Source organism: Ahaetulla prasina, chromosome 1, assembly GCF_028640845.1.
Source record: "Ahaetulla prasina isolate Xishuangbanna chromosome 1, ASM2864084v1, whole genome shotgun sequence".
NCBI lineage: Eukaryota > Metazoa > Chordata > Lepidosauria > Squamata > Colubridae > Ahaetulla > Ahaetulla prasina.
In genome coordinates, this window is record NC_080539.1 from 12,659,954 (window position 1) to 12,681,707 (window position 21,754).

The window sequence follows — 21,754 nt, forward strand, 5'->3', positions numbered from 1 at the left end:
ACCGAAGACACGAAGAGGAGTGCCCAAAGCATCTCGGCGTTTGCCGTGACTAAGTACCTTGATGGAATTGGAGCAACTAGGCATGACAAGGCCTTTAGGCCCACTTCCTGGCCCGGCAACGTGAGCAGATAGTAGGGCGGTGAAATTGTCACCGAGCTTGTTTGGCAGGAACGGTTATGGGGAAAGGTGGTGGTTTAGTTAATGGACAGAAAGAGCCCTGATGGGCAATTACTCCAGTAAAGAGACAAGTGCACCATCAACCACTTATTGAGAAGGGGGAGGCGGCGGGGGGGGGGGAGGGGGGAAGATAGGGAAGAGCAGATTCTTCTGACAGATGTCAAACATCTGATGCTGGCAAGCCGCTCTCTTTCTCTCTCTCTCTTTCCTCGACTTGTGGCTGCTGCTGTTTTTCGACCCCCTATTACAATTTGCCATTCCTTGCCACCGCAACAGATGAGCGATTCAAAGGAAGCCGCTCCATCTTGATTGGGTGGGCTCCCTTGCCCTGCTCCAAGCAGAGATCACATCAAACAACACAGCCGCCTAATGTGCGTCCTTCTCTCTCCCACCTTCCCCCCCCTTGCGCTGCCTGTCTTTTTGCAGGTTATTTACTGATAATCTTGTGAACAGTTTTGGAGGGAAGGTGTGGACAATTGCCCAAACTGGGTGTGTGTGGGGGGGTAATACATACAAAGGGGAATATGTAGATAAGAACGAAATAATAAAATCCAGTGTGAGTCACTTGCTGTTGTTGGGGCCTTGGTGTGTTTCTGATTTTGGTTGTGTTCATAGAGGCATTTCATTGCCAGGCTAAATAATATCTTTATTGATGATCCCTCCGTGGGTGATTTGCATCAGTGCTAGCTTGCTAAAGAAACATCTGTAAGAAAACAATCAAGATCAGAAAACACCAAGAAGCCAACAGGTCAACCCTGAACAACACACGTTCTCTATTATTGGACATGACTATACAGTTAATTAGCACTTATCAGTTATCTCATACTAACAAGTTTGTTTTCATGGGCCAAAGTACAGTACAGGAAAATCAATCAAATTAATAAGCAAATAAGTAGCAAAAAGCCAATGTAGATATTAGTCAATCTTGAGCAATTCTGGAAAAACTAAGCCAAGTAACATCAGGTTAATACATGGATCAGAGGTATCAGGGCTAGAGGGTTGGATGCTTTTAAAAAGACAATACAAGAATTCCATCGACTTACAACAATTCGCTTAGCGACCATTCAAAATTACAACAGCATTGAAAAAAGTGACTTATGACCAGTGCAGCATCCCCGTGGATCACATGATTTATGTTCGCATGCTTGACAATTGACTCACATTTATGATGGGTGCAGTGTCCTGGGATCACGTGAACCTCTTTTGTGACCTTCTGACAAGCAAAGTCAATGGGGAAGCCAGATTCACTTAACAACCGGGTGACTAATTTAACAACTGCAGTGATTCACTTAACAACTGCGGCAAGAAATGTAAAATGGGGCAAAGCTCACTTAACAAATTTATCACTTCAAGCAACATAACTTTGGGCTCAGTTGTAATCGTAAGTCAATAACCCTATACAGATAGTCCTTGATTTATGACTAATTGCTTAGCGACTGAAGTTATGACGGATCCCCCCAATCTACTTATAACCCAATTTTGGAAGTTCTGATATTGCCTCCCCCACAATCGCATGATGGCATTTCAGTCATTCAGCAAATGGCCCACATTTATGGCCATTAATGGCAAAAAGCCCCCAAACCGATAAAAGAACAAATGGTTCGCTTTATGACGGCAGGGGTTGCTTTATATATGGAGCTGTTACTTAATGACTGTTGCAAAAAAAAAAAAAAGGGTCATAAAATTGTCTCCGGTCACATGATGAGCCACTTTGCAATCATCGCGACTTATTATGATGATAATTGGCAGGCTACATTATGGTCATAAATCAAGGACTACCTGTAACAAGCTACTCTCCGTATTGTTCCCAAGAATACGAGAAGTAATGTCTCAATGGTATCCCGTCAATGTACAGTTTTCATCTAATTAACTTTGTTAAGAAGAACCAGCCTTCCTTGTGGTTCCTGTGCAGAAGTATGTGCATGTCAACAACAGTGGTGGGTTTCAAATTTTTTTTACTACCGATTCTGTGGGTGTGGCTTGATGGGCGTGGTATGGCTTGGTGGGTGTGGCTTGGTGGGCGTGGCTTGGTGGGCATGGCAGGGGAAGGATAATGTAAAATCGCCATTCCCTCCCCAATCCAGGGGAAGGATACTGCAAAATCCCCATTTCTTCCCAATCAGCTGGGACTTGGGAGGCAGAGAATAGATGGGGGCAGGGCCAGTCAGAATTTTTAGTACTGGTTCTCTGAACTATTCAAAATTTCCGCTACAGGTTCTCCAGAACTGGTCAGAACCTGCTGAAACCCAACTCTGGTCTACAAGATAAACATAGCTCCTTTATTGCCGCATTTCCACTAAAACTAAGCCAAGGTTTGTTTTTACCATGGTTTATTGGGGGTGGGGAATCAGTGTTGGTCTCGCAGACGAATAAAAGAACGATGGTTTTTTTCAATCCTTTCTTGATCTGTCTTTTCTTCACTGTTACTGCCAATACTCAGTTAAATGTTTCCAACATCCTAGCAACAGCAACGAAATGTCATGCTTATTTGGGGAGGTAAGGAAAAAGTTCATCTTTTGTAAAATGTTTTTGCAAGAAGTTTTTGCATTGTAGGTTTTGATCCAGTGGTGAAATCCAATTTTTTTTATTACCGGTTCTATTGGCATGGCTTGGTGGGCATGTCAGGGGAAGGATACTACAAAATCCCCATTCCCTCCCCACTCCTGGGGGAAGGATATAGCAAAATCTCCATTCCCACCCCACTCTGGGGCCAGCCAGAGGTGGTATTTGCCGGTTCTCCGAACTACTCAAAATTTCCACTACCAGTTCTCCTGTCAGAACCTGCTGGATTTCACTCCTATTTTGATCCAAAACTTTGGGTGTCTATATTTGGAGCTGGTTGGTTGATTATTTATTTATTATTTGATTTCGATAGTTGCACATCTCAAAAAGTGACATGATATCGGTTTTGGGCTATGTGATTGCACGTGGCTTAGGTGGAAAAGAACATCTGACAAGGAAGAGTACAGGAAAAGTTGAAAAAGGTAGAAGGGAAATCCTCGTCTTATGACGGGTCACATAGAAACTGTTAAAACTTACAACAGACCTCCCCAGAACTACTTATGACCCAGTTTTGAAGTCCATCTCCTGTAGTCATTTGATTGTAGTTTGGGTGCTGGGCAATTGGCCCACATTTACAGTTTGCAATATTCCACACACCCCCTCAAGTGACTACAATTTACAGCATTTTTTTTGGGCTGAAAAGTAACATTTACTTTTGAGTTTCCACCCAAAAAAACACCTGCTGGTTACAACGAATTCACTTAACAACCGTGGCATTTGCTCAATCACCAGTGTAATAAAGGTTGTAAAATCAGACATGTCACACGGTGACCCACTTAATGACCACCATGATTTAGAGCGGTAATTTTGGACGTAGGTTGAGGGTTTACCTGTACAATCTGAAGAGAAACCAGAGCAAAGGAGAATAAGAGGAATACGGAAACTAGGAAAGCTGGCAAGAGCAAACCGGTGGCCTGGTGCTTTTCAAACTTGGCAACTTTTAAGACGTGTGGATTTCAACCCCCAGAATTCCCCAGCCAGCAGCACATCTTAAAGTTGCCAAGGATGAAAAAACAAACAAACAGTGGTTCAGCCTGAGGAGGAATTCCCTTTGCTTTCACAACTCTTTGGATTGATGAAAAGTTTGCACGGCACAGAAACCAGCTGGAATAAAGCCAGGTACCAGAATCTGATGTGCCACAATCTCAAATGTGGGCATTTTGTCAACAAATAAACCATGGCCTTTTTCCCATAGGGAGGTTCAGGCTCTGAAGGAAATCACACTTGAATAATCCATCTTCTTATACCACAGAGTCGGAGTTGGAAAACCTGCTGAGTTTCCAAACCTGAAGCAAAGTGTCAGTAGCAGCAAAGAAGGTGGCCAGCATTTATGGACTGCTCTATAATGTCTGGGGAAGTTTTTATATAATTCAAAAATTGAATTGTAATTTTACATTTAACATATTAAAATTATAACTCAATTTTTGAAATATAATTTTAAAATACAGGTAGTCCTCAAATTTTGACAATTGAGCTGGAAGTCCATAAGTCTTAAAGGGACTAAGGTTGGAGACCCCTGACTTAGAACATGAACTATTATAAATCGAGGACCACCGTTATAATCTCTATTTTTTTTTTCTAAACAGACAGTTTCCAAACCTCACCACAAAATGTACGTGTAGCGTCATTCCCACTGAGCCTTCCTCCCTGGCTGTGCGAAAGAAAAGTCCTGATAGTAAAAATTGATTTTTCTCAGTGCGGCTACAATGGTTGGTTCCACAAGACCTTTGACCAGAAAGCATCCCCATTTAGTGTCACATTCACCATTCATTTGAACTCCCCATTAATTAATGTTGACCGAGGTGATAATTGTGCAGCTCTGTCTTGGGCTCAGGAATCAACAAGTTTATTAGTCCTCAATTGAGAAGCCTGTCAAGTAGGCTAATCTTTTCCAGGACGTGGAGAACAGATACTGACAGCCGTGAAATAAGGCACCAGGAAGGGAGGAGGGAAAATAAGGAGAGAAACCCTTGATTAAACCTCAGTGGGGCACCCGGCTCCCTTGTTCTCTGGGTGGGAACCAGCTAAACTGGTAGACAACTACGGATGAGGATCTGCAGGGTGAAGTTTGGCCAACTCCAGCACGAAGAAGGGAAGGGCTGGTATTAGACATTTTTGGGCTATTCAGCTTAGCAAAAGTGAAGCCAGCTAATGCAGATCATGCGTCGCTGGGTCCATAAAAACCAGCCACTTGCATCAAGAAACTCTTTGAAACAATAGTCTACTACTATTGTGCTGGTGTTAAAGTTGCGGTGTTCTGTTTTTCTGTTTAACATCTAGACGACACCACCGGAGGAGGTCGTCGGCAGAATCTGGACCCATTAACATGGTTCTGCTGAGCTGTACCCTGCCAGACCACGTCCAGATTGAGACACAGTCCATGTCCTTGGGGTCAGGATGACATGACACAAGATGCCGTTGGACCCCTAGTAGGACATTTGTTCATCAGGCCTCTCTACCAGTTCCAGTTTTGCCTCTTGAAAACATGCAATATCCTGAGGTAGGAGATCCACCCCTAGGGATGTTCCTTGTACTCATGGCTATGACTGGAGAAGCAGGTAGAGCCCATAACCAGTTGGGCCTATTCCTAAGTCCAGGAGGTACACCAGTTGAGGTCTCCCCGACACAGGAAGACATGGCTACAATGATTCCTATCTAACCTAACTACGGGTCGGTTAGACTTTTGCAATATTTTCTACTAGAGGCTGCTTTTGAAGATCATTCTGAAACGAAAGTTGGCCCCAAATTTAGCAGCACGTGTATTGACTGGCACTATTCGTTTTAGGACATATTTTCTGAGGGGGGGTGGATACATTGATTACCAATAAATTTTTGGTTTTAATTTACAAAGCTCTCTATGACTTGGCAGTGAAGAACCCTCAGAAGGTGAAAGGGAGCAGAATAACAGAGTTGGAAGGGACCTTGGAGATCTTCTAGTCCAATCCCCTGCTCAGTCAGGAGACCCTATACCATTTCAGACAAATTGCTCTCCAATCTCTTCTTAAAAACCTCCAGTGTTGGAGCACCTACAACTTCTGAAGGCAAGCTGCTCCACTGATTAATCGTTCTCAATGTCAGGAAATGTCTCCTTAGTTCTAGGTTGGTTCTCTCCTAGATTAGTTTTCATCCATTGCTTCTTGTCCTGCCTTCAGGTGCTTTGGAGAATAGCTTGTCTCCCTCTTCTTTGGGGCAACCCTTGACCCTCTCCGTGGAAGCCCCTCAGATACCGGAACATTGCTATCATGTCACCCCTACTTCTTCTTTCCATTAAACTAGACATACCCAATTCCTGCAATCGTTCTTCAGATGTTTTAGCCTCCATGTGTGGGTGTGGGTGGACTAAGCTAGCAGGTGCTGTTTTTCAGTCACAGCTCCAAAACTCCAAAATAGCCCACCTTAGGAAGCTAGGGTGACCCCTTTGGTGAGAGCCTTCAAATAGAAGGAAAGCACTGAGGGGAATTACTGAATGCCATCTGAAAGCAGACACACTGGTATTATATATTCTTCATTGGCAAAGGAAAGCTCAAGACTGTACTGGTTGGAAACATGTGGAAGACTGGATAGACAATGGCGATGATGATGATGATGATGATGAGTGTGTGTATGTGTGTATTTTAGAGGTGGGTTTCTGACCAGTTCTGGAGAACTGGTAGCGGAAATTTTGAGTACTTCGGAGAACCGGTAGTAAAAATTCTGACTGGCCCCGCCCCCATCTATTCTCTGCCTCCCAATTCCCAGCTGATCGGGAGGAAATGGGGATTTTTGCAGTAACCTTCCCCTGGAATGGGGTGGGAATGGAGATTTTACAGTATCCTTCCCCTGCCACGCCCACCAAGCCACGCCCACCAAGCTATGCCACACCCACCAAGCCACGCCCACAGAACAGGTAGTGAAAATGTTTGAAACCCACCACTGGTATATGTTGTGTATTTGTGAGTGTGCAACACAGAGGTGTGCCATATTTTAGAACTACCCTTTTTAACTTGGAAATCTGCAGGCTCCATTCTGCTCCCTCACCTGGAACCGTATAGGACACTGGCGGCTTAATTCTTCTGATTATTTATACACACTGCACAACTCACACAATATTTTGCTTTCTGAAGCAGAAAAAAATTCCCTTTTAGCTGCTCATAAACTGTCAGGTGCTATTATTTTAAATACCCAAGTGAAAATCTAAGAGCCAGCAACTTGCTCCCGCTGATTTACTGCCTTCTCCTGTATAAATTAACAAAGACAAATGCCTGCCGCAAAGCCAGGCTGGTTTGGGGGTGTGGGGGGGGGGGAAGGGGGGGGGGAAGAGAGAAATCACACTCCTTCTCCCTTAGCCTTGCAGTTTGATTATGGTAGAATTGGACATAAACAAATAGTTTAACCTCAAAGCCACCTCTTTGAATGTCCACGATGACCCCTTTGGGCATCCTTTCCTTTCTCTTGGATAATGAAGATAAACCACTGACTTGCTCGCTCAAAATTTTGCAGCGCTGTGCTTTTAGCAACGCGAGTCTTGTTCCCGGTGGCCTTTATAAGCAGCGGGTGTGGTGTTTTTTTTCTTCCAACGGGGGTAAGGATGGGTTATCCTACGCCAAATACTTTTTATGAATGTGGTTTGGCTGTGAAAAGACAAGAAGCAGTTTATCCCCAGCGCCCTGGTCTCTCTTAGGTGCATACTGGAGATGAGTTCTTCCATTGGTCTGAAATTTATTTATTTATTTATTTAATTAATTAAATTTTTATACCGCCCTTCTCCCGAAGGACTCAGGGCGGTTCACAGCCAGATAAAACAACAATGAGGACCCAGATTGTTGTGGGGGCAATAAGTTGACTTTGTAAAAAATATACAAATAGAATGAGACTATTGCCTTATACACTGTAAGCCGCCCTGAGCCTTCGGAGAAGGGCGGGATATAAATGTAAATAAAAAACAACAACAATGAATAAATACAAAATAAAACAGTAATTAAAAAAACTTATCAGATATGGCCCCAAGTTAAAATGTATTTAAAACAATAAAACCCACTAAATAAAATTAAAACCGAATAAAAAACATCTAAAATTCTATGCCGGTCCTGCGCGAATAAATAAATATGTCTTTAGCTCGCGGTGAAAGGTCCGAAGGTCAGGAAGTTGACGAAGTCCTGGGGGAAGAAATGGTATATGCTTGAGCAGGAGGTTGGACTAGAAGACCTCCAAGATCCCTTCCAACTCTTGTTACTCTCTTATCTCCACCTTCCTTCCCACAGAGACAGTTTGGTTTAGTGCAGGGGTCAGCAACCTATGGCTCTGGAGCCGCATGTGGCTCCGGAGCCGCATGTGGCTCTGGAGCCACATGTGGGTCTTTCACCCCTTTGCTGCCGCTCCCTGCGTCACAACCGTCAATGTGCGACACCCACCAGCACGCAATTTATTGAGCTTTTCAATCCCCAGTAAGCCAACCATGTATAAATACAAGGAAAAATTTTTTTCAGAAGAAAACAGAACGTTTAATTCAACTACATATGTTAGTTTTGCGGCCGCTCAAGAAAGAGTCAGGCAGGGGAAGGTTTTTGTGGCTCCCGGTGTTTTCTTTTCTATGGGAAATGGGTCCAAATGGCTCTTTGAGTGTTTAAGGTTGCAGACCCCTGGTCTAGTGGCTAAGGCACCAGACTAGAAAACTGGGAGACTGTGAGTTCAAGTCCCACCTTAGAGGCATGAAAGCCAGCTGGGTGACTTTGAACAAGTCACCAGGAGATTGTGAGTTCTAGTCTCATTTTAGGCATGAAAGCCAGCCCGGTGACCTTGAACCAGTCACCAGGAGACTATGAATTCTAGCCCTGTCTTAGACATGCTGGGTGACTTGAGTCAGTCAATCTCTCTCAGCCCAACTCACCTCACAGAACTCTTGTGAGGAAAATAGGAGGAGGAAGGAGAACTAAGGGGTATGTTCATTGCTCTGAGTTATTTATAAAAATAATAAAGGCGAGGCATGAATAACTTTCATCCTCAGAGTTGCTACAAGAGTAAGATGAACGTTGTCTAAATTTGAGCAATAAAATTTTTAAAAGGACATGTTCCTCAACTTATAACCATAATTGAGCCCAGAATTAGGGCTGTAAATTGTGGCAGTCATTAAGTGGGCCACCACATGACCCGCATCTGATTTAATGACCTTTTTTAAAAAAACAAATGCCTATGTCAAATACCAACAGTCCGCGACTTACAACCGCCAATCGAGCCTAACATTTATGTTCTTAAGTGAGACATTTGTTACCAAGCATCTGCATTTGGATTATACTGACCATGGGGATGCTGCAAGTCATTAAGTGTGAAAAACAGTCGTAAGTCACTTTTTTGCAGCACTGTTGTCAGTTTGAACGGTAACTAAATGAACTGCTCTAAGTCAAGGACTGCTTTAAGTTGAGGCAGTATTGGACATTAATAAAAGGAAAGACCTTATGTCTTGATTTCCCCCCCCAAAAAAACCCCCACCTTATTTAGCGCAATTTTTTTTTTTCAAACTTGGCAGCTTCAACTCCCAGAATTCCCCAGCCACACATCTTAAAAGTTGCCAAGTGTGAAAAACACCGGTCTAGCTCATCTGATCTAGGAGGCTTCATGTTTTCATGTGGTCCAAGATTTAAGGAAATGACTTCGGCATGAGCTGACCGAAACTTGAACTCATTTAAGGTAGGCGGCTTTATTATTTTCTAGAAATCATAGATTTTGCTTTCCCACAAAACAATGAGCGGTATTGATTTAATTGATGTACCATTCAGTTAGACTCTTTTAGCCATGGCAGACAGAACGGATATACTGGAGGATTTATGGGGTCAGCATTTCTTACAGGGGGCCACACTGGCCCATAGCATGTTCAGTTAAACATGCATGCCCTTGCTTGCATGCACACACACACACCATTTTTCATTCTTTGCCGGGATTTTCTTCTGAGAAATCTTCCCAAGAGAATTAAGAACTAGGTTAATAGTAAGATCGGCTCTGCTAGGTCAGACCAAAGCATCTCTAATCCACCACCACCTTGTGGCCCATTGAAGCCAACCAAACACAGGTAGCTTTACGACCACAATTGAGCCCAGAATCTGTCATGCTAAGCAAGACAGTTGTTAAGTGAGTTTTGCCCCATTTTACAACCTTTCTTGACACGCTAAATGGATCACTGCAGTTGTTAAGTCACTAACAGGGTTGCTAAGTGAATCTGGATTCCCGATTGACTTTGCCTGTCAGAAACTCGTAAAAAGTGATCCCATGATCCTGGGACACTTCAACCGTGGCAGGATTGAATATACATCACGGTCCTGCAAAAATTCAGCAAAAGCACTGCCACCGACAACACAAAATGCTCCTTCGCAGTCAGATTCTAGGCTCTGGTTTGCAACTGATGGACACAAATGTGGAAGAGGGCACACGGGTCCCACTAAAAGAAAGGAATGCCAGCCTGTTTTGATAAAGATCATGTTTCTGACTGACTCGGGAGGATGGAATGTATTATATAAACTTGCTGGAGTCACCGACAAATTCCTTAAAACAGGAAGCACTGGCAATACCATGGGGATGTGTGTGTGTGGGGGGGGGAAGAGAAAGATGCATCTGCAAGATTGTGTGATAACGCAGGAAGACCAGTGTCTCTTAGCCATATATTTGGAGTCAATGAGAAATGCCTATGGCTTATATCAGTGATGGCTAACCTTTCTGCCGTTGCGTTTCAAAAGTGGGGGCGAGTGCGGAGGGGTCCCGCGCACGGGTGCCCATACTCATAATTCAATGCGCATTTGGCACGTGATGGCCCGGTAGGTCCGTTTTTCACCCTCCACAGGCTCCAGAGCCTATCTAAGAGTCTGGGGAGGGCAAAAACGACCTTAAACACACACACACACACACACACACACACTGAGGCCCTCCGGAGGCCAAAAACAGCCTGTTTTCCAACTTCCGGTGGGCTCAGGATGCCCGAAAACCAGCTGGTCGGCGCACACATGCGCACCGGAGCTGAGCTAGGGCAACACTCGCATGCCCACCAATATGGCTCCATGTGCCACCCGTGCCATAGGTTCACCATCACGGGCTTATATGTTCCCAGGAAGAAGTTCTTCAAACTACTTCCACCTTCTTCTGCCTTTTCGAAGAGATGCTGGCCAGATCTGTTCCTGCTTTTCAGGGAAGGGCTGTCTTCTTCACTAAGATTGGATGTGTAGCTGGAAGCTAAAGTGTTCCTCTTCTTTTCATTCTTTACTACCATTGTCTCAACAGATATCTGGCCAACCTTCCTGAGCTCAGAAGCTGATCAGATCTTAGGAGAGAGGACATCAGAGGACTCTAGCGTTGTTGACTACGGAGACCAGAAGAAGGTGATGTCCAACGGCAAAAAATCCCTGCATGAAGACGTCCACACAACCTTCAAGATCTAAGTCTGACTTGAGAGAGTCTTGGGGTTTTTTTTTTATTTATAATTTTTACACCCTTTTAAAAAGTCGAGGTCTGGTACCCAAAGATGCATCTCTGGGCGGAATTCTGAATGAAGTTCCTCTAGTCCAGCAATCTGTTTTGCATAGTGACTAACTAACCTGATGCTTCCAGAGAGCACACCTGCATAATAAGCAGCGGTGAGTTTCACATTTTGTTACTACCGGTTCGCCCCACATGCACTGGTTCACGCACGGGCCTGCCTTCCGTGAATGCTCCCGACCTCAAAAACATGTCTAAATAGGACGGCATAGAGCTGGGGCAGGCCCACCCGTGATTTCCACTACCGGTTCGACTGAACCGATCTGAACCAGCTGAATACCACCTCGGATAATACGGAGAATTCTAGTGCTGCTGCTGTTAAGACTCTGGAACTCTAGCCATGCTGCCCCAGAGCCATGTGGCCTAACATGAATTTGCTTACCAATCCTTCTGAGCCAGTGGTTTTGATCCTTCAGAACTAACCCTAGTGAAGGCATATCTAAAATCAGTCAGAATAGAGCTGGAACTTGGAAGGGACCTCGGAAGTCTTCTGGTCCAGCCCCCTGCTCAAGCAGGAGAACTTATACCCTTTTAGACAAGTGACTGTTCAATGTCTTCTTAAAAACGTCCAGTGATGGAGCACCTACAGCTTCTGAAGGCAAGCTATGTCACTGGTTAATTGTTCTCACAGTTAGGAAGACTCTCCTTAATTCCAGGTTGCTTCTCTCCTTGATTAATTTTTATCCGCTGTTTCTTGTCCTGCCTTCAGGTGCTTTGGAGAATAGCTTGACTCCCTCCTCTTTGTGGCAGCCCCTCAAATACTGGAATCCTGCTATCATGTCACCCCTAGTCCTTCTTTTTCCTAGATTGGCCATACCCAATGGTTTCCTGCAACTGATCTTCATACAGTAGCTGTCAACCTACAACCATTTGTTTAGTGACCATTTAAACTTACAACAGCACTGAAAAAAATTGACTTATGACCGATCCTCACATTTACAACCATCACAGCATCCCTGATCAAACTTCAGTCATTTAGCAACTGGTAAGTACTTACGATGGTTACTACGTGCTGGGGTCATTTGCAACCTTCCCAGCCAGCTTCCCACAAGCAAAATGAACGGGGGAAGTGGATTCACTTAACAACTGCATGATTCATTTAATAACTTCAATGATTTGCTTTAACTGTGGCAAAAAAAGAAGTTGTAAAATCAGGCAAAGCTCACTTAATAGCTGTCTTGCTTAGCAACAGAAATTCTGGTCCTAATTGTGGTTGTAAGTCGAGGACTATCTATGTATTCATATTTACACTCTATAACAGGGGTCTCCAACCTTGGCAACTTTAAGACTTGAGGAAAGTTGAAAGGATGGATGGATGGATGGATGCCGTGTGCTAAATAGACTTTCTCTCTGAAGGCATCCAACTTTGTCTGTCCTGGACCTCCTTACAATTGGTTTCAGTAAACAATGAATTCCAACATTGAAAGAAAAATTATCTTAACATTAGCTTAACTCAGTAGTGGGATTCAAATAATTTAACAACTGGTTCTCTGCCCTAATGATTTCTTCCAACAACCAGTTCACCAAATTGCTCAGAAAGTTAACAACCGGTTCTCCCGAAGTGGTGCGAACTGGCTGAATCCCACCACTGGCTTAACTCAAACAAATCTGCCCTCTGTGACGATTCCCCACAAGCCCCAGATCACGGGGCGAAATACTTCTGAAATATAAAAAAATGTCCAAACAGCAATGTGATATGACTTTTGGAGGGAAGAAAAGGAAGGGATGACTGTTTGTCGAAAGAAATAGAGGGGGGGAAAGGAACACCATTGAGCACATCGGAGACTTTGCGACATGCCCATAGCTGTTCTTGATGTTGTAGGCCTCCTATTTTTGTATGTTTTTATGACTCGGCGCACATTTTATGGTTATGAGCTCTGAGCCGCATTTGTAGGTTAGTAGGGGATAAAATGCAACAAACAATAATGTAAGATCGTTACCGATTTTTATGAGTCAATTTTTATGCCCTTCTCTCGCAAGAGTTAAGAATGAATTAGTCACACATACACTAAAAAGACCCTAAATCTTCTATGTCCTCATAGCCTGTAGGAATATTGTGATGGCTGTTTTTATAATTTCTTGCCAGATTTACCGCACAAGATTAAAAATAGAAAAGAATGGCTGGCCGGAATCTATTCTGCATGGGCTCCTCTAGAGGAAATATATTCCGACGACAGGCATAAAAGCATCAATGTTCCCTTATTGATCTGGTATTCACTGGGATGGACCTTTTCATTCCCTTATCAGAGCATAAAACTTTTAACAAGGAATTTATTCATTTTTGCATGCATGCATCCATCCATCCAACTTCTTGGCTACCTGACTCCAAAATGACTTGGTGGTCTTCACAATAAGAATAAATAGAGACAATATCACATAAGAAAAGTTAGAATAGAATAGAATAGAATAGAATAGAATAGAATAGAATAGAATAGAATAGAATAGAATAGAATAGAATAGAATAGAATTCTTTATTGGCCAAGTGTGATTGAACACACAAGGAATTTGTCTTGTTGGTTTAAGAAAAGCATAGCAGAAGGAAGGAAGGAAGGAAGGAAGGAAGGAAGGAAGGAAGGAAGGAAGGGAGGGAGGGAGGGAGGGAGGGAGGGAGGGAAGGGGGAAGGGAGGGAGGCAGGCAGGGAGGGAGGGACACTAGCCACCTATCTCTCAATTTAAATGGCCTACCTATTTTATTTTTTTTATTTTTTTTGCATTTATATCCCGCCCTTCTCCGAAGACTCAGGGCGGCTTACACTGTGTTAAGCAATAGTCTTCATCCATTTGTATATTATATACAAAGTCAACTTATTGCCCCCAACAATCTGGGTCCTCATTTTACCTACCTTATAAAGGATGGAAGGCTGAGTCAACCTTGGGCCTGGTGGGACTTGAACCTGCAGTAATTGCAAGCAGCTGTGTTAATAACAGACTGTCTTAGCAGTCTGAGCCACCAGAGGCCCTTATTCAGCAACCTAAGACCTGGGGAAGAGCTGGTTTCTTAAGGCTTCATTAAAGGTGGGTACCAGAGGTGGGTTTCAGCAGGTTGTGACCAGTTCTGGAGAACGGGTAGCAGAAATTTTGAGTAATTCAGAGAACCAGTAGTAAAAATTCTGACCGGCTCCACCTCCATCTATTCTCTGCCTCCCAAGTCCCAGCTGATCGGGAAGAAATGATTTTTGCAGTAACCTTCCCCTGCCACTCCCACCAAGCCACACCCACAGAACCAATAGTAAAAAAATTTGAAACCCACCACTGGTGGGTAGGGAGCAGGCTGCACAATCTCCCTGTTGCAGATACATAGAAAGATAACAGAAGAGCCCTCCTTGGTTCCTGTTAGGTGACACTGTTTAATTTAAGGTACATGAGCCAAGCTGCCTGGGGGGGGGGGCTCCTATGGGACAAGCAAATACTATGAGACACAGATGTTCCTTAGATAACTGGAGCATTAAGAGTGATAACCAGAACCTTTAATTGTACCCCAAAGCGTAACGGGTAAATAGTACAGCTGATATAACAGGGGTGAGGCTTGCCTGTGAGGCTTTTCCATGCTGATACATTCTGGAAAAATCACAGCTTCCAAGTGGTCTTCAAAGCCAGCCCCATGTATGGCACATTAGGTAGTCTATCCATAAGCAGAGCAAAGCACGAGAGGCCTCAAGGGGATCTCCCCGTTCCCAAGTGCCCCTTCCTCCTTCAACAGGGGCTATAAATTCAGTTAGGACAGTGCAACCTCATTCCGAACCAAATATGAGGGGGAAAAAAAAAACACCAACTGGTTGGTGCAAGAACCCAAAGTAGCTCAGTCTTCCTAGGGCTAAGCTTGAGCCAGTTCTTCCCCATCCATCCAGATCCCATAGCGTTTTGATCACCATGATATAAAAAAAAGATGCTGAGACTCTAGAAAGAGTGCAGAGAAGAGCAGCAAAGCTGATTAGGGGACTGGAGACTAAAACATATGAAGAAGGGTTGCAGGAACTGGGTATGTCTAGTTTAATGAAAAGAAGGATTAGGGGTGATATGATAGCAGTCTTCCAATATATTTGAGGGGCTACCACAAAGAAGAGGCAGTCAACCTATTCTCCAAAGCACCTGAAGGCAGGACAAGAAGCATTGGATGGAAACTAATCAAAAAGAAAAGCAATGTAGAAACAAGGAGAAATTTCCTGACAATTAGAACAATTAAGCAGTGGAACGGTTTGCCTTCAGTTGTGGGTGCTCTAACGCCGGAGGTTTTCAAGAAGAGATTGGACAACCATTTGCCTGAAATGGTGAGTTTCCTGCTTGAGCAGGGGGTTGGACTAGAAGACCTCCAAAGGTACCTTCTTTTACTCTGTTATCCATTTTTCTGCCCTCGTTGCTGCTGCTGTGGGCTCTCCAGATCATCCCCTTCATCTTATCCTTAGCATTGGGGCGGTGGTGGAGAGATAGATTTGTTTCTTTTAATTAAAACTATTGAGATTGAAGCTGGGATGTTTTGCATCCGAAGACTGGGCTCCACCATATAGTTATGCCCTCCCTTACTCAAAATGGGGTTGCCACCCACAGCAGCCTCCTTCTCTGTCTGCTCTACCCCTTCGGCCCCACAGACTGGATCCCCTCCTGTGCCAAGCCCAGCTCTATATTTCTCCTGTGTCGCCACCACTGAGTGTTTCAATTTCAGCATTTCGGACTATTGAAGCAACTGTCATGTACGCTGTGTAGTGCTGTCAGATTAGCAGTGATTAAGCATTTTCCCATGTGCTGTTTCAAATTAATGGAATTGCAAACATATTTGCTCAAAAGCTATGCCCCCAACCACCAGGAGGAAAGGGTTTTGAAGGAACCTACCATTTTTTTAAAGGGGTATTTATTGCAACAGAAGTTAAGGCAGGCTTTTTCAAAACAAAACTAAGTTTGCTCCCCTCTAGAAGCTGAAATACTATTCTATTCTATTTATTTTATTTATTTAGAAAATTTATTGGCGGGCCATCTTACCTCAGGGTAGCTACTATGCTTTCCAGGATAACAGACTCTGGTAGCTCAACAAGGGTGGGTTGTACCAAACTGAGATGCAACAGAGGTGAGGGACTCAAAGCCTATTCCAGGTATGGTGCGGGTCTCTCAAAAGCAAACCTTAGGGCAGAGATGTGATTCTAAGATTTGTGAACTTCAACTCCCAGAATTCCTCATTCAGCCATGCTGGGCTGGGGAATTCTGGGAGTTTAAGTCCACAAGATTTAAGGTCCGATTTTAGATTGTGCAGAAATGAATAGATTAACTTTGATGATCAAAGAAAGAGAGGATTCAGAATATTTTAAGATACGGGATCAATTTTACCGTCGGTTAGAAAAAAAGATACGAATAAGTAAATTGATAAATATGTAAGAAAATGGTATAACTAGAATATTGAATTAGTGGGAAAAAACTGTAACAGATTAAATTGAAAAGCCAGGAAAAAACACCAACTGGTTGGTGCAAGAACCCAAAGTAGCTCAGTCTTCCTAGGGCTAAGCTTGAGCCAGTTCTTCCCCATCCATCCAGATCCCATAGCGTTTTGATCACCATGATATAAAAAAAAGATGCTGAGACTCTAGAAAGAGTGCAGAGAAGAGCAGCAAAGCTGATTAGGGGACTGGAGACTAAAACATATGAAGAACGGTTGCAGGAACTGGGTATGTCTAGTTTAATGAAAAGAAGGATTAGGGGTGATATGATAGCAATCTTCCAATATATTTGAGGGGCTACCACAAAGAAAAGGCAGTCAACCTATTCTCCAAAGCACCTGAAGGCAGGACAAGAAGCATTGGATGGAAACTAATCAAAGAGAAAAGCAATGTAGAAACAAGGAGAAATTTCCTGACAATTAGAACAATTAAGCAGTGGAACGGTTTGCCTTCAGTTGTGGGTGCTCTAACACTGGAGGTTTTCAAGAAGAGATTGGACAACCATTTGTCTGAAATGGTGAGTTTCCTGCTTGAGCAGGGGGTTGGACTAGAAGACCTCCAAAGGTACCTTCTTTTACTCTGTTATCCATTTTTCTGCCCTCGTTGCTGCTGCTATGGGCTCTCCAGATCATCCCCTTCATCTTATCCTTAGCATTGGGGCGGTGGTGGAGAGATAGATTTGTTTCTTTTAATTAAAACTATTGAGATTGAAGCTGGGATGTTTTGAATCCGAAGACTGGGCTCCACCATATAGTTATGCCCTCCCTTACTCAAAATGGGGTTGCCACCCACAGCAGCCTCCTTCTCTGTCTGCTCTACCCCTTCGGCCCCACAGACTGGAACCCCTCCTGTGCCAAGCCCAGCTCTATATTTCTTCTGTGTCGCCACCACTGAGTGTTTCAATTTCAGCATTTCGGACTATTGAAGCAACTGTCATGTACGCTGTGTAGTGCTGTCAGATTAGCAGTGATTAAGCATTTTCCCATGTGCTGTTTCAAATTAATGGAATTGCAAACATATTTGCTCAAAAGCTATGCCCCCAACCACCAGGAGGAAAGGGTTTTGAAGGAACCTACCATTTTTTTAAAGGGGTATTTATTGCAACAGAAGTTAAGGCAGGCTTTTTCAAAACAAAACTAAGTTTGCTCCCCTCTAGAAGCTGAAATACTATTCTATTTATTTATTTTATTTATTTAAAATTTATTTATTTTATTTATTTATTTAAAATAAAATTTATTTATTTTATTTATTTATTTATTTATTTTATTTATTTATTTATATTTTATTTATTCTATTTATTTATTTTATTTATTTATTGGCGGGCCATCTTACCTCAGGGTAGCTTTCCAGGATAACAGACTCTGGTAGCTCAACAAGGGTGGGTTGTACCAAACTGAGATGCTACAGAGGTGAGGGACTCAAAGCCTATTCCAGGTATGGTGCGGGTCTCTCAAAAGCAAACCTTAGGGCAGAGATGTGATTCTAAGATTTGTGAACTTCAACTCCCAGAATTCCTCATTCAGCCATGCTGGGCTGGGGAATTCTGGGAGTTGAAGTCCACAAGATTTAAGGTCCGATTTTAGATTGTGCAGAAATGAATAGATTAACTTTGATGATCAAAGAAAGAGAGGATTCAGAATATTTTAAGATACGGGATCAATTTTACCGTCGGTTAGAAAAAAAGATACGAATAAGTAAATTGATAAATATGTAAGAAAATGGTATAACTAGAATATTGAATTAGTGGGAAAAAACTGTAACAGATTAAATTGAAAAGCCAGGAAGAAAACACCAAGATGTCACACGGAAGAAATGACTGATGTAGTAAATGTTTGTTTGTTTATAAATAAAAAACTTTATTCAAAAAAAAAAAGATTTAAGGTCTAGGGCAGAGCTGTCAAACTCACGGCCCACAGGCTGGATGCGTCATGCGCTGGCCATGCCCACTCTCGGTTTAGCAAATGGGGGGGAAGTCCTGATATGTCACGTGATGCTGCTGTGACAACGTGAGTTTGACAGCCCTGGTCTAGGGCAGGGATCTCCAACCTTGGCAACTTTAAGCCTGGAGAACTTCAACTCCCAGAATTCCCCAGCCAGCAGAGCTGGCTGGGGAATTCTGGGAGTTGAAATCCTCCAGGCTTAAAGTTGCCAAGGTTGGAGACCTCTGGTCTAGGGGATGTTTAACAACCCTATGAGTTGGCTGCTTTCTTTCACAATGTACAACTGGCAATAACATGGAAGGTGCCATTTCCCTTTCATTCCTCTCAAAATGGGACAGTGTTATGTAAATAAAATTCTTCTATTAAGGAAGTTGGCAGTCGAAGAAGAGGGAGAACAGGCTCCGCAGACCTTTTTTTAAAAATAATAATAATAATTAATAATAATAATTAATAATAATAATAATAATAATAATAATAATAATAATAATAATAATAATAATAATAATAATAATAATAATAATAATAAAAAATTATTCCTCTTTTAGGTACCGTAAAGGGCAGCTGTAGCTCATCCTGGTTTCCGTGAGACACACGTTACTGTCAGCTTTTGAGCATATCCTCCTCACATACCAGCCCAAAAGCAGCAATGGTAGCCCATTAAGAGGAGCCAGCCAACTCAAGAAACTAAACTAAGCCAGCATAAAAACAAGTCAGCTAGAGGTAGTCCTCAACTTACAGCCATTTGTTTAATGACTGTCTGAAGTTAGAATGGTGCTGGAAAAAGGGGACTTGTGGCAGGTCCTCACATTTCTGTTTCCGTGGTCATGTGATAAAATGAGGGTGCAAGGCAATCGGCATGTCTTTAGGATGGTTGCAGTATCCAAGGCTCATGGGATCACTATTTGGGACCTTCCCAGGGGGTGTCTGACAATGGGGAAGGCTGGTTCATTTAATGCAGGGGTGTCAAACTCGACCCCATCAGGGTTGTGTTTGACCTTGGGTGGGCATGGCCAGCTCAACATTAGACATGTCGGGGGCGCCTGTGGTGGTCCAAGCGCTCTGCCAGCGAAAACAGGCTCCTGAGCTCTGTTTTCGGCCGCGGCAGCCTTCTGCAGCCCTCTGCCAGTGAAAACAGAGCTCGGGAGGGCCGCATGCTCCGTTTTTGCTGGCAGAAGCACCATAGGCCATTCCTTTGCTGTCTCCAGAGTGGCCCCGTGGCCCAGATCTAAGCACCCTGCGGGCCGCATCCGGCCCACGGGCCTTGAGTTTGACACCCCTGATTTAATGACTGCATTGATTTTCTTAATGAATATGGTGATTTGCTTCATGAGCACAAAGAAAAGGTTATAAAATCGGGCAAAACTCACTTAACAACCACACTGCTTAGCAGCCGAAGTTCCTGTACCCAATTGTGATTGTAAATCAAGGATTACCTTATTTGTTTTCTTGATTGGTTGCTAGAATAGTTTTTTAATCAGATAACCCCATACAGAAGTTTTAAAGGCCAGAGAGCTGAGATTTTATTTTTAAAAAACTTTTGGCCTGCTGTCACATTTACTTCTATACAATACTATAATCATGAGTGTTAGAAAGCTGAAAAATGGAAAATGCTTATTTTTCCTCTTAATCCATATTCAGGATCATGGTACTTGCAGTTCAATATATGTGGAAGTGACTGGGTTAAGTGAGAATGTAGATTGCTTGGTGTTAATTTTAAAATATGTTCTATTTTAAGAAATAAATCTGCCGCCCCTCAATGGATTTTTTTTTTTTTACATTTATACCCCGCCCTTCTCCGAAGACTCAGGGCGGCTTACAATGTATAAGGCAATAGTCTCATTCTATTTGTATATTTTTTACAAAGTCAACTTATTGCCCCCCCAACAATCTGGGTCCTCATTTTACCTACCTTATAAAGCAGGGCTGGGCAACTATGGCCCCTTTATGACCTATGGACTTCAACTCCCAGAATTCCTGAGCCAGCATGCTGGCTCAGGAATTCTGGGAGTTGAAGTCCATAGGTCATAAAGGGGCCATAGTTGCCCAGCCCTATTATAAAGGGTGGAAGGCTGAGTCAACCTTGGGCCGGGCTCGAACCTGCAGTAATTGCAGGCTCTGTGTTCTAATAACAGGCTTCTCTACTGCCTGAGCTATCCTGGCCCCTATATATAAGGACAAAGTTCACCCCAATTTTTCAGTCCAAACTTTCACCTCTAATTCTGAGTGGATTTTTCAGTCCAAACACCAACCATTTTCCTCCTGCATTAAGTCTTTCCCCCTCCCTAAAACTTTTGACCAGGGGTGAAATCTACTTACCTTCCATACTGGTTCGGAAGTGCGTGCTCTGCGCATGCGCAGAGGGTTAAAAACAGGTTACTTCCTTGTTAAAACCAGGAAGTAACGACATCTGGGTGGATGGGTGGAGCTTCATGCTGCCGCCGCTACCAATTCACCAAACCACACCATGACAACGCTACCAGGTCAACCGAACCAGTAGCATTTCACCCCTGCTTTTGATTGAATATTTTAGATAGATATCTAATCTTACCCATTAGCCACACAATTCAGAAAATGTTCCTCTTAAGTTTTTTTTAAAAATAAAATTGATCCTCAAAAGATTTGAGTTGATTTATTGAAATGAAGGTGGCAAAAAAGCCAACTGAGGCTTTTATGTTTATTTTCAAAGCCTACCTTTGCAAGTGAAATCTAAGGAGCATGTGTTTTTTTTATATATAATTAGCACAGAAATCATCAAGATTCATAACCATTACATAAATTGACTGAAGCCTAAATCTACGATTAAAAGAGGGGAATGGCTCTGAACTATGTCATGGGACGCTCATGCAAATTAAAAAGTCACTGTTGTATGGTTAAACCCACAAGACAAGTTAGCTGTTCTTAATTGGTTTCTGCAGAGCTTTATAATTTGAACTCTCTGGTGCTCCTCTGGAACTTTCCATTTTAAAACACAAGGAAATGTTGTTTCTGATCCTCCACCAATATTATCCAGAATTATTACTGCCCGTATTCCACGACTGAAGGAATTGTATCAGAGAAGTAGTGTAATGTTACCCAATTTTGGCAACTTCCAGGTGTGTGGACTTCAGCTCCTAGAATTCTCATCAATATCTCTGAGGGCTGTGGAATTCTGAGAGT

The 21,754-nt window shown here is 43.0% G+C and overlaps 1 protein-coding gene across 13 annotated transcripts in view; it reads right to left on the reverse strand.

Moving 5' to 3' along the window:
* The window catches only part of MSI2 (musashi RNA binding protein 2), a 689,043-nt gene that overhangs the window by 312,798 nt on the left and 354,491 nt on the right, over positions 1-21,754 (reverse strand). The window lies entirely within an intron of this gene.